Source organism: Mastomys coucha, unplaced genomic scaffold (assembly GCF_008632895.1).
Source record: "Mastomys coucha isolate ucsf_1 unplaced genomic scaffold, UCSF_Mcou_1 pScaffold14, whole genome shotgun sequence".
In the NCBI taxonomy this organism is placed as follows: domain Eukaryota; kingdom Metazoa; phylum Chordata; class Mammalia; order Rodentia; family Muridae; genus Mastomys; species Mastomys coucha.
This window is the reverse complement of record NW_022196896.1, coordinates 111,899,301-111,911,913: the sequence shown is the minus strand read 5'-3', so window position 1 is coordinate 111,911,913 and position 12,613 is coordinate 111,899,301. Positions and strand designations below refer to the sequence as shown.

Here is a 12,613-nt window from a genome sequence, read left to right as displayed (position 1 = left end):
TTCCCCTTCAAATCTTTAAGCTCAAGAAGCCGGGCAGTGGTGGCACATGCCTTTAATCCAGCACTTGGGAGGCAGAGGCAGGCGGATTTCTGAGTTCGAGGCCAGCCTGGTCTACAGAGTGAGTTCCAGGACATCCAGGGTTACCGTGTTTTGAAAAAACCAAAACCAAAACAAATAAACAAAAAAGACTGCCTCAAGAGACACTGATTCTCCAGTAGAGATGAAATTTGGACTGGAAAGCAGGTTTTGGCTGAAAAGGCCACAGGGGGCAGACTTGAGCTTGGGGAAAGAGGTTACCCCCTAGAAAGGCCTGTACCAGGTGTTTTCAGCAGAGAGTTATTGGAGCTGCAGGTTCTCAGATCCCACCCCGGCCTCACTGACCAATCACTGAGCAGCACTGATGAACCTCAAGATTGACGGCTGGCACTCCCGCCTTAGAGGCCCTGTCCCTGACACTGCAGTGACTGCTGGGAGTCGGGGGATTGGCCTCTCTGCCTACTGGCCACGGTCAGAGTCTAGTGGGAGATGTTACCCTTTGTCCCTTCCACCTCCCACATCACCACCACCAGTCTACAGCATAGCTAGATGCTGGGGTCTTCCGTCCCAGCAGGTGGAGCCAGCCTGGGAGCTCAGGCCAAGCCTGTGGTGAAGGAAGGAGAGGGAGGAACGGGAGTCAGAGGGAGGAAGGTCCTTAAGTCAGCAGCTAACACAGTGGAGGGCTTTGGGAAGAGGGTCTAGGTTAGGGAGGTGCAGCGGACAGGAAGCCCTTAGGACCTCCCACACACCCTCCCCAGAGCCCAACCCTTCAATGGAGCATTGATAGTGCCCCTCCCCCCACTTTCAGCTCAAGGATGGGTAGCCTTCTCTGCTTCTGGGCCATTTCCTCTAGACTCTGATGTCTGTTGGGTCATTATGGGGTCTTGATTCCTGGGACTTCCCTCATGAGCCACCTAGGAACCACCATGTTAGAGACCAGGATGTGGCCAAGCTACACAGGACGCGGCTTGCAGATAAACTCCTCGAAGGTACCGGAAGAGAGAAGAAAAAGGGCCAATGGTGGATATCGGCTAGTGTAGGTTAATCTGATGACCCATTTATTTTATTTTATTGTTTTGTTTTGTTTTTTGAGACAGGGTTTCTCTGTGTAGCCTTGGCTGTCCTGGAACTCACTCTGTAGACCTGGCTGGCCTCGAATTCAGAAATCCACCTGCCTCTGCCTCGCAAGTGCTGGGATTAAAGGTGTGTGCCACCACTGCCTGGCTTATTTTCTTTTTGTCTCTTTGTTTAAAGCATTGTTTTTACCCCTATGACCTTCCATGGTCTTCTCGGTTGGTACCCATATCCCCAATTCCACTGGCAGGCAAACCTCTGGGACAGCTATGGACCCCAGCCAAGGAGGCTGCTATCTGCCCTTCTGGTTGTCCCAGAAGATCTGCCTAATCCTAACCTGACCTGGAGTTGTCAGAGGTCAACCCAGTAGCCAATGGGATGCTTTGATCTCCCTTTTCTTTTTTAACTATTGGGAATGTGTGTGCACATGTATGTGCCCATGCGCCAGATCTTATGGGTGGATGGGTCAGAGGACAACTCGCATGAATCAGTTCTTCTACCATGTGGATCCCAGGGACCACACTCGTGTGCTCAAGCTCAGTGGTAAGCAACTATTCCTGCTGTTATTTTTCGAGACAGTTTTCCATGTGTAGCCCTGGCTGTCCTGGAACTCACTCTGTAGACCACCCTGGCCTGGAACTCCCAGATCTGCTTGCCTCTGCCTCCCAAGTGCTGGGATTAAAGGTGTGTGACTTTAATAACCACCAGGCTCTCCTTCTGGTGTTAAGGCCAGGTGGGTAGAGGGTGGTCCTCAGACTCCCTGTCTATCTGTGGGATTCCCAAGGACCAGCTGGCCCCCAAAGCTAGCTGCCCTTGGGACTCTGGAATCCTGAGATGCTGTACTAGGGACTAGGACCTCATCTCTGGGGCTCTTCTCACAAAGAGCAGGACACAGGAAATGGGCCCTCTGCCCTGATTCCCCCATCTTCTTTCCCTTACTCTCTGCCTGATTGGCTCTCCTTTTCAGTTTCTTTTCTTTCTTTCTTTTTTTTTAAAAATATTTATTTTATTTATTTTATGTGTATGAGTACACTGTAGCTGTACAGAGGGGCCGTGAGCTATCATGTGTGTGGCTGCTAGGAAATGAACTCAGGACCTCTGCCGTCCCCGCTCGCTCCTGCTCTGCTCGCTCTGGCATAATTCACTGTAGCTGTCTTCAGAAGAGGGCGTCCGATCTCATCAAGGATGGGATGAAATCCCACCATGTGGTTGCTGGGATCTGAACTCAGGACCTTCGGAACAGCAGTCAGTGCTCTTACTCACTGAGTCATCTCGCCAGCCCCTCCTCTCCAGTTTCTAATGGGGGGGCCTCACCCCACTTTGATTAGTTGCCCTCCCCACTCCCACTTCCTCAGAGAACCTTCCAAGTCCTCCTAAGTTTTCAGCTTTTTTGGAAAACAAACCCAGAGGCTCTTTAGGGAAGAAGAAATCCTGTGCTGGGGTGAGACTAGGGTACAGGGGTACTGGGGGGGCTGGTGTGAGATCTCAGTGACAGGGTCTGACAGCTGAGGGGTGCTGAGGATAGGCAAGGGAGTCACATCACCAGGGCTGGAGATAGAAAAACACTGTTGCTGGCTGTGTGGTGGTGGTGCACGCCTTTAGTCCCAGCACTTGGGAGGCAGAGGCAGGCGGATTTCTGAGTTCTGAGCTCGAGGCCAGCCTGGTCTACAGGGTGAGTTCCAGGACTGCCAAGGCTACACAGAGAAACCCTGTCTCAAACAAACAAACAAACGACTTAGTTTGTTTCTTTTTCTTGTATAAAAACCCTTATGTGATAGCCACAGCTACAGCCTGGGTCCTCTGAACAGAGACTCTGGTGTGGGTTTTCACAAGATGATCAGTGAATTCCTGATAAGGAGACTTGGTGAACACAGTCTCCTTCCAGAGGGCGGGGGTCAGGTAGCTAGCTGTAGGTCTTGGAGATGGCATCAAAGGTGGCCTTGGCAAAGTTGCCCAGGGTGGCAGTGCAGCCTCTGGCTGAAGTGTAGCAGTCATCTATACTGGCCATCATCAGGAGCTTCTTAGGCACAGGAGCAGAGACAATGCCAGTGCCTCTGGGGGCAGGAATGAGACGCACCAACACAGAACCACAGCGGCCTGTCACCTTGCATGGAACAGTGTGGGGCTTGCCAATCTTGTTCCCCCAGTAGCCTCTCTGCACAGGGACGATGGAAAGCTTGGCCAAGGTGATGATGGTCCCTCAGATGGCAGTGGCAACCTCCTTGGAACCAAGACCAATATGACCCTGGTAGTCCCCAATAGTGATGAAAGCCTTGAACCTGGTCCGCTGGCCAGCCCGAGTCTGCTGCGTCTGCACTGGTGTGATTTTTAGAACCTCATCCTTTAGGGATGCACTCAGGAAAAAGTCAATGATCTCAGACTCCTTAATAGACAGGGAGAACAGGTAGATCTTCTCCAAGGACTTGATCTTCATGTCCTTAACCAAGTGGCCCAGCTTGGTGACGGGGATCCACTCCTTGTCTTCAGTTTTACCTCCATGAACCCTGCAGCCTGGACCACAGCCTCGCCCATGACCTCTGCAGAAGCCACCTTGGCCTCCCAATCCTGGGTCCCCGGGTCCTTCAGGCCCTCCTGCTGCATTTCGTGTTTTCCCCAAAGAAGAAAATAAAGAAGGAGGAGGAGGAGGAGGAAGAGGAGGAGAAAGAGGAGGAGGGAGAGGAGGAGAAAGAGGAGGAGAAAGAGGAGGAGGAGAAAGAGGAGGAGGAAGAAGAGGAGAAAGAGGAGGAGGAGGAGGAGGAGGAGGAAGAGAAGGGAAGGGAAGAAGGAAGATAAAACCTAAAAGAAACAACCCAAACAAAGCAAAACAAAAACCCAAAAAGCAAAAACCAAGAAACCCACTCATACATATAAAATAAATCTTTAAAAAGAAAATATAGTTTAACCACTTGTAACATCAAATAGTACGCTAGTACTTGCTATACACTGGGTCCTGTATTAAGCACTTTATAGGTTCCAGAAGATTCTACCACAAAGCATGAGGGTGGTTGATATTGGCATGTTCTAAGTTCTTTTGTTTAAAAAAAAGATTTTATTGTCATTTTGGTGTTTTAAGACAGGGTTTCTGGGCTGGAGAGATGTCTCAATGATTAAGAGCACTGACTGTTCTTCTGAAGGTCCTGAGTTCAAATCCCAGCAACCACATGATGGCTTACAAGCATCCATAACAAGATCTGACACCCTTTTCTGGGGTGTCTGAAAATAGCTACAGTGTACTTACATATAATAAATGAATAAATCTTTAAAAAAATTAAAAAATAAAAAGACAGGGTTTCTCTGCATAGTCCTGTATTGTGACAATTGGGGGATTTTGGTTTCTTTAAAAAATACAGAAATATTACAAGAATATGGTTTTGTTTTAATCCCAAGAGTAGGATATGGGGCTGCTTCAGATTCGTCTACAGCAGCTGACTATGATTTGCCTCGTGCTCTAGCAGGGATGTGATTTCGCCAGCTGCAGATATTTTCTGCGTTTGAGTGACTTAGAATTCTGGAGAATTCACTTTTTAAAGAGTGTATAAATGCCAGGGTCCCAAGAAATGGGGTGGGTTGTTGGTTGTTGTTGGTTGTTAGTTGAGTTGTTAAGTAGTCATGCATAAAGAAGAAGCAAGAAGAAGAAATTAGATATCCTGGCAGCTAGGATCAAACTTGCCCCAAGGGCCTTGATGCTCCTAATCAGCAGAAGGTAGTCTAACAACTTAGGGGATCTGTCAGTGAGCAAAGATGGAGAGAGGCACTCACTGCTCACTGTCCAAGCTCCCCAGGCTAGACACTGGCACTGTCTTGCTTTGTCTTATAGTTTTAAGGCAATATGTGTGCATAGTTCAAAACAAAACTAAACAAAACAAAAACGGGACTGGAGAGATGGCTCAGCCGTTAAGAACTCTCCCTGCTCTTGCCATGACTGACTGATTTCTAGCACCTACAAGGCAGTTTGTCCTCTGTAACTCTAGGTCCCAGTGCCGGGAGCCATTTTAATTATGGCCTAGTGAAAAATTACTAGCCTACACTTACAGCCCTGAGAGAACATGTGTAGTCTAACAGAATATTTATGGGTGTGGAGGACATTGACCCTTGGCTCCAGGAACTGAAGATTGCCACCAGCCCTCCCTTGCTGCAGCCTCTTCCCCTTCCCTTGTCATAGGATCTCCCCTCTCTCTTGAAGCTTTCTCCTGTTTGTGTTTATATTGCCATCCCTGAAGTAAAGTTTTTGGGGCTTGATCAGACAACTGTCTTGCTCTCATTCTTCGTGTCTCTTGTCTCTTTCGGTGTCCCTCTCCCCTGCCCTACGTTGAACGCCCCACGGGTTGGAGCATCCCAGAGGATCCAACACCTTCTTCTGACTTACCTGGGCAACCAGGCATGCACATTGTGCATGTATGATGCCACATGCATATGCATAATATGTATATGAGCATATAAGTATACACATGCATGCATGCATGATGTATGCACCTACATACATGAAGGCAAAACATATAAACATAAAATACCAAAATAAATGAATCTAAAAGAAAAAGAGATTTAAGAAAGTGAATAAGTGGCGCAGCAGATACCTCAGTGAACCTGGAGTGCTTCCCACTCCCATCCCCCCATGACAGAAACCGTTTCTTTCTTTTTGGCCTGGGCCAGCGAGGACCTGTCTGGGCCTGTCACTGCCTGTCAGAGTCAGCTTTCGGTCCACCTCAGCTAGGGCAGCTCCACTCTCAACAGTACTCAGCAATAATTTTTTTGGCTTCCTGTGGGTTCTGGCAGCAGCCGTCTAGTGGCTTTTCCTCTGCTACTCTGGCGTTCTGGAATATTATTCTGCTTTCATAACCCAGTTAGACAGCAGTCCACAATGGCCCAGTTCAAATTCACCTTGTGGAGGGACAGGTTCTCTGCTGAGACTCATATAAGGTGCCCACTTCACCCACTCCAGCTGGGATGCTGGGACAGCTGGGTTCCTAGGCTAGACAAGGCACTGTGTCAACCACTGTGGCCACCATAGCTTGGCCCAGGGTCTGATGGGTACTGAGTCAAATGGGATTGGTGAGCTTTAGAGTTGATGAGTCATCTATCTATCCATCTCCTATCTATCTATTATTATTTATCTATCTATGCACTCAATCATATGTATGTATATCTATGCGTGTATGTATATATGAATCTGTATTAGCTGCTCTCTCCTGAAGCCCTGAGATTGAGACATAAGGGAATGAGGTGGGCCCATTCTCCCTGAGGCAGGAGCATAGCCAGGAGGAGAGCAGAAGAGCAGACCCAGGCTGCAGACTAGGTATTTCTGGGCTTGTGCGAGGGGCTCCTGAAGAATTCCCATCAGCAGTGACAGGATCTGGGCTGATTAATGGAAAGCTGGTTTTAGGACTTGCCTTCAGAATCCTGTCAGTGACTGTAATTTTCCACTTTAAGCATTGTTTTGGAAGATCTTTGCAGGACCTATTTTTGGTTCTCTTACAGTTTTCCCGGGAAGCCTGTGTGTGGCAAGATACATTTTCTGATTGTAGCTTTGGGGCAGATGGCAACAAAATTCCCACCCTGTTACCTTGTGACCTCAGGAGAGATTTCAGGAGTGAGATTGATGCACACACACACACACACACACACACACACACACACACACGCACGCACATACACACTGTGTTGGACTCTGTGTTCCTGACACACCCCAGCCAGCCCCTTGCACACCTCTGCCCTCTGAAGGGTAGATGTGCTGCCCAGTGTACTACAGAGAGGCAGAGCCCATAGCAATTCTCCATCACTCCTTCACAAGGTATACCATAGGGACACATCTCTTCATATCCATGTAAACTAGTTCATGGGATTGACTCTTGTCACTGTGGGGCTGATGGGAGTGCAGGGAGACCCCAGGTGGGAGGGCCACTGAAGACTTCCTTTGCCTCTAGGGAGGCCTTAGGTTTTGTTCATAAAGTCTTTAGCGGATTGGGTAAGGTCTACCCACATGTCAAAGGGCAATCTCTTTTGCCTAAAATCTCAATTCACTGCAGATGCCAACCACATCTCATACATACCATTATGACGAACCTTGCCTTGGATTCGTATTTGAGCTCTGTAGATTCTTAGAAGCAAATCTGTCGGTAATGTACACAAAATGTGACACCAATGCTTCTTATCTTTCTTTTTTCTTTGTTGATTTTCTTTTTCTTTTTTTCTTTTTTCTTTTTTCTTTTGGTTTTTTTTGAGACAGGGTTTCTCTGTGTAGCCCCGACTGTCCTGGAACTCACTCTGTAGACCAGGCTGGCCTCGCCTCTGCCTCCCAAGGGCTGGGATTAAAGGCGTACGCCACCACCACCACCACCACCCGGCTAAAGATTTATTTATTTATTATATGTAAGTACACTGGAGCTGTCTTCAGACAGCTCCAGAAGAGGGAGTCAGATCTCATTACAGGTGGTTGTGGTTGCTGGGATTTGAACTCATTACCTTCCAAATAGCAGTCGGTGCTCTTCCCCACTGAGCCATCTCACCAGCCCCTCTTTGTTGATTTTCAAGACAGAGTTTCTCTACATAGCCCTGGCTGTCCCAGAATGGACCAGGTTGGTCCTGATCTCACACTCATAGAGATCCACTTGCCTCAGCCTTCCAAGTACTAGGGTTAAAGATGTACACCACCACTGCCCATCTTTTCCTCCTTAATTATGTTAATTTTGTTTTGTTTTGTTTTTTGTTTTGTTTTGTTTTTTCAAGACAGGGTTTCTCAGCGGGCGGTGATGGCGCATGCCTTTAATCCCAGCACTTGGGAGGCAGACTGTCTTTTTTTTATTTTTTGGTTTATCAAGATAGGGTTTCTCTGTGTAGTCCTGGCTGTCCTGGAACTCACTCTGTAGATCAGGCTGGCCTCGAACTCAGAAATCCGCCTGCCTCTGCCTCCCAAGTGCTGGGATTAATAGGCATGCACCACCTCCGCCCTGCGTTAATTCTTAATTAATGGCACTTATTGACTTATGGGAGGTCAGAGGACAGTATGTGGGAGTCAATTCTCTTCTTCCAGTACGTGGATCACAGTGATGGGCCTTGGGTTGTCAGCTTTCTGGCATGTGCCTACCTGCTGAGACATCTTGCTAGCCCAAGTCATCTTTTTTTTAAATTTTATTTTAAAAAGTAGATTTATGTAATTTTATGTGTGAATGTTTTGCTTGCATGTATGTATGTGCACCACAAACATGCATGGTGCCCGAGGAGATTGGAAATGGGTGCTGAATCCCCTGGAACTAGAGTGGCACATGCTTGTGAACCTCCATATGAGTGCTGGGAACTGAACTCTGCCAGAGAAATAAGTGCACTTAGCTGATGAGTCATCTCTCCAGCTTTGCCCCCTCCCCTTGGATGCACTCACAAAGTAGGAGTGTGTCATTAGAGAAAAGATTCATTATATTTATATAGGTAAGACCTGGCCAGAGGTGTTCTGTGAGCCAAGGAAAGAGGCCTCAAGAGAAACTGGACCCTCCCACACCTCGGGCTTGAATTTTTAGCTTTCCAAATAATGAGAAAATTCCTGTTTCATTAGCAACCCAGTCTGTGGCCCTTTGTTATAGCAGCTATCCCTTTTCTTGGGGCCAGCAGTGTGCTCCTGGTTTGCTTTTGCTATGTAGTGTTTCTCTAACTATGTTCAAAAATACAGCCATGGCGAGGCATGCCTGTAATCCTAGCACTTGGGAGTTCAAGAGTAGTCTCCGCTCCGTAGCAAGTTGAAGGTCAGCGTGGGCTACGTCAGGCAATATTTTTGAAAAGATGAAGTGGAGGAGGCTCAGTCTTCCAACAGACTGCCCTACTCGGCCCCATGCCGTGTGTAGTCTCATCGGTCTCGGTTTGTGTGCTCACAGGAAGTTTCTGCCGCAAGGAGAGCCAAAAACCGAGCCAAAGGGGCAATGAGCTCTGGGGTAAAGGTCGCTGACAGGGCTCGGTTATCTCACAGTCCCTGTCACTGTTCCCAGGCCTGACAAAGGCAAATCGCATTGGGCTGATGCCAGCTACATGGAAGTGGCTGAGACCAGCCCCTCCGGTCTTTGACTTTGGCATAAGCCCTCTCCTTGAACAGGCAGGTACTGGGAACGTTCCTCTGGCCTGGGTTCCTTATACTGCAGGGCTGGCAGATGGTTCAGCAGGTAAAGTGTCCGAAGGTAAAGTGCCTGCCTCCCAGACATTAATTCAGATTCCTAGTATCCCTGTAAACACTGTTGGCATACACTTACAGCATCTGCAGCCTCAGTGCTGGGAGGACTTGAGCCGTTTCCCAGAGCTGACCGGACAGGTAGTCTAGCCAACTGATGAACATTGGGAGTTCAGTGAGGAGAACCTGTCTTGAAAGATACAGTGAAGAGCGTTGGAAGAAGGCACCTCACCTTGACCTCTGGTATCCGTTTAAGTATGTGTACACATGCACAGTGCACACACACACACACACACACACACACACACACACAGGCTCACCCATATCCTGCCAGCGTTTTGACTCCCAAACCAAGGAGGGTACAGACCTGGATATAGAGAGGAAGGTATTTATTTGTTAGGAAAATCCAGAAAGTGTGGGAGAGTTAGAGGAAGTGAGGCTCAGCCGGAAGATGAAATGGCAAGCACTTTGCTGTGTAGAACATGACTCAGAATTGACCCAGCAAAGAGGGAGGAAGCTGTGGTGGGTGAAATCTATTTTTAAGATCAGTTTTGTTGACATAGAATTCACACGCTATTCAGTTCTTCCATTTAAAGTACAACAAATTTTTTGCTGTTGTTCCTGACAGGGACTGTCTTGTAGCTCAGGTTGGTCTAATCTACGTATCCCAGGCTGGTGTTGAACTCATTACTTTCCTATATCTGCATCCTAAATAATGCAATCATGGGTCCCAACCCACCAAGCCTGGCAGCACCCATTTCCCCCCCTTCGTTGTTGTTGGCAAGTTCTTAAATACTGCACTACAACTCCAGTGTTTCTTTTTCAATTTTAAAAAAGATTTACTTGTTTTTGGTTTTTTGTTGTTTTTTGTTTTTTAAGGATTTATTTATTGTTATATGTAAGTATACTGCAGCTGTCTTCAGACGCTCCAGAAGAGGCCGTCAGATCTCATTACAGATGGTTGTGAGCCACCATGTGGCTGCTGGGATTTGAACTCAGGACCTTCAGAAGAGCAGTCAGTTCTCTTTCCTGCTGAGCCATCTCACCAGCCCCTACTTGTTTTTAATGTGTGTTTTGACTGCATACATACATGCATGCATATGTGTGTATGCAGTGCCTGCGGTGGCCTAGAGCCCCTAAACTAGGGTTAGAGATGCATGTAAGGCACTGTAGCAGTATGGGTGCTGGGAACTGAACCCAGGTCCTCTCTAAGGGTAGCAAGTGCTCTTAACTGATGAGCCATCTCTCCAGCCCCATTCAGTGGCTTTTAGCATGTTCGAAAGCATGGGTAACTGTCTGCTATGACTGTACCATTTTATCAAGAGTCTTCATTTTAGTTAGACAATGACAATTCCCCAAAATGAAGTAACCTGGTTCCCAGAACTACAGTAAATTGTTTTCCTAGATTCTTGTCACCCTCACATTTTCAGTCATCTGATGTTCTCTAACCTATCATATACCCTATTTCCCAGAATCCCTCAGCAATTGGAAAATTGTGGTCAGAAGGAATTTTTTTTAAAGATTTATTTATTTATTTTATGCATATGAGTACATTGTAGCTGTACAGATAGCTGTGAGCTTTCATCTGGTTGTTGGAAATTGACTTTTAGGACCTCTGCTTGCTCCTGTCAATCCCGCTTGCTCCGACCCAAAGACTTATTTATTATTATAAATAAGTACACTGTAGCTGTCTCCAGACACACCAGAAGAGGGCATCAGATCTCATTACGGATGGTTGTGAGCCACCATGTGGTTGCTGGGATTTAAACTCAGGACCTTCAGAAGAGCAGTCAGTGCTCTTAACCACTGAGCCATCTCTCCAGCCCAAAAAGGAAATTTTGAGCTCTTCTCCCCTGCCCCCTTTTGTCCTACAGCTACTTCAGAGGTCACTGGAAGCTGGGGTTGACGGTGGAGGTGGGATCGGTTTTCATGCTAGAGTCCCCCTCCCATATGGCTCATTTTTCATCTCCCCAAAAGCCTGTGCTATCTCTGAGGATGTCGGTGTTCTTGAAACCAAGAACGTGAAGCCAGGCTCTCTGATTCCCAGGCAAGAGGCAGGGAAGTGAGTGGGGAACAGGATCTGGCACCTTTGGGGATGTAAATTAATCTCCCAGGTGATGTGTCCTGGCACAGTGTCACAAGCAGTGGGCTAGCTCAGGATTCACAGACAATGTCCTGGAGGGTCACCTGGCTTTCTTTCCCTCAGCCCCTGTACAATCACCAACATTTTTTCCCCTTTATTATGCCACAAAATAAAAGGGTTTTTTGTTTGTTTGTTTGTTTGTTTTTGAAGACAAAGTTTCGCATAGCCTAGGCTAGCCTGAACTTGATGTATATCTGGGACTAGCCTGGAAGTCCTGATGCTTCTGCTTCCATCTCCCAAGTGCTGAGGCTACAGGTGCCCACTGCCACGCCTAGCCAGAAAGACTTGTGATAAGGCCATACGAACCACTATGAAAGAGTTCCCACTGGTCAAATCTGGGATGCTCTGAAAGTCAACATAGATAATCCTGCCAGTCACCTGGTTGATGTGACTTGTGTGTGTGAGAAACTGTGTGTATTGTTGGTTCTGTCAAAGGTAGTTAGTCCAGCGAGTACTTCCCACGCCCCCTTTTCCAGGACTAGCCAATCACATCAGATTGTGAAGTTGAACTCTACTAGACCTGTTTGGTTCTTGGTTTACAAAGAATTGCCAGCTGGATATGGGGTAGTTGTCCTTAATCATAGCACTCTGGAGGCAGAGACAAGTGGATTTCTAGAGAGTTCAAGTGCAGCCTGATCTATATAGTGAGTTTCTGGCCAGCCAAGACTACATGAGACATCATCATCATCATCATCATCATCATTATCATCATCATCACCACCACCACCACCACCACCACCACCACCACCACCACCACCATCATCATCATTTTAAATCTACAAACCGACAGCAAAAAGAATTGTTCTTCTGAGCAGATTTGGCCTATTCTTTTGCTTGTTCCTCTTGTGAAACCAAGGTTGTTCCTTGTTTGTTTCTAACACACTCAAAAGTAATAATTTAAAAGGAAGAAAAAAAAATATTTTGGCTCATGGCCACTTGGCCTCTCTGCTGCCGGAAGCCAGAGCATCATGGGAGAGGAGAGTGCAGTTGGACAGGGTGCTCCTCTCAAGATGGCCAGGAAGCAGAGTGAGACAACGAGAGACATCTGTGACAAGAGAAAGTCTCCAGGGGCATGTTCCGGTGACCTGCTTCCTCTGGCGAGTCTCCACATCTACATGCCTCTTTCCACAAGTTTCCAGCAACACCATTAAGTTTTGTTATGGGACTAAGGGTTAAAGCCTGTGTTCTAACAAGCCAGATTTAGCTAACCTATC

General features: G+C 47.3%; 1 pseudogene; it reads right to left on the bottom strand.

Annotated features, from left to right (window-relative positions):
• Positions 1–2,877: 2,877 nt before the first annotated feature.
• LOC116089487 lies at positions 2,878–5,498 on the bottom strand (annotated as a pseudogene).
• Positions 5,499–12,613: the final 7,115 nt, after the last annotated feature.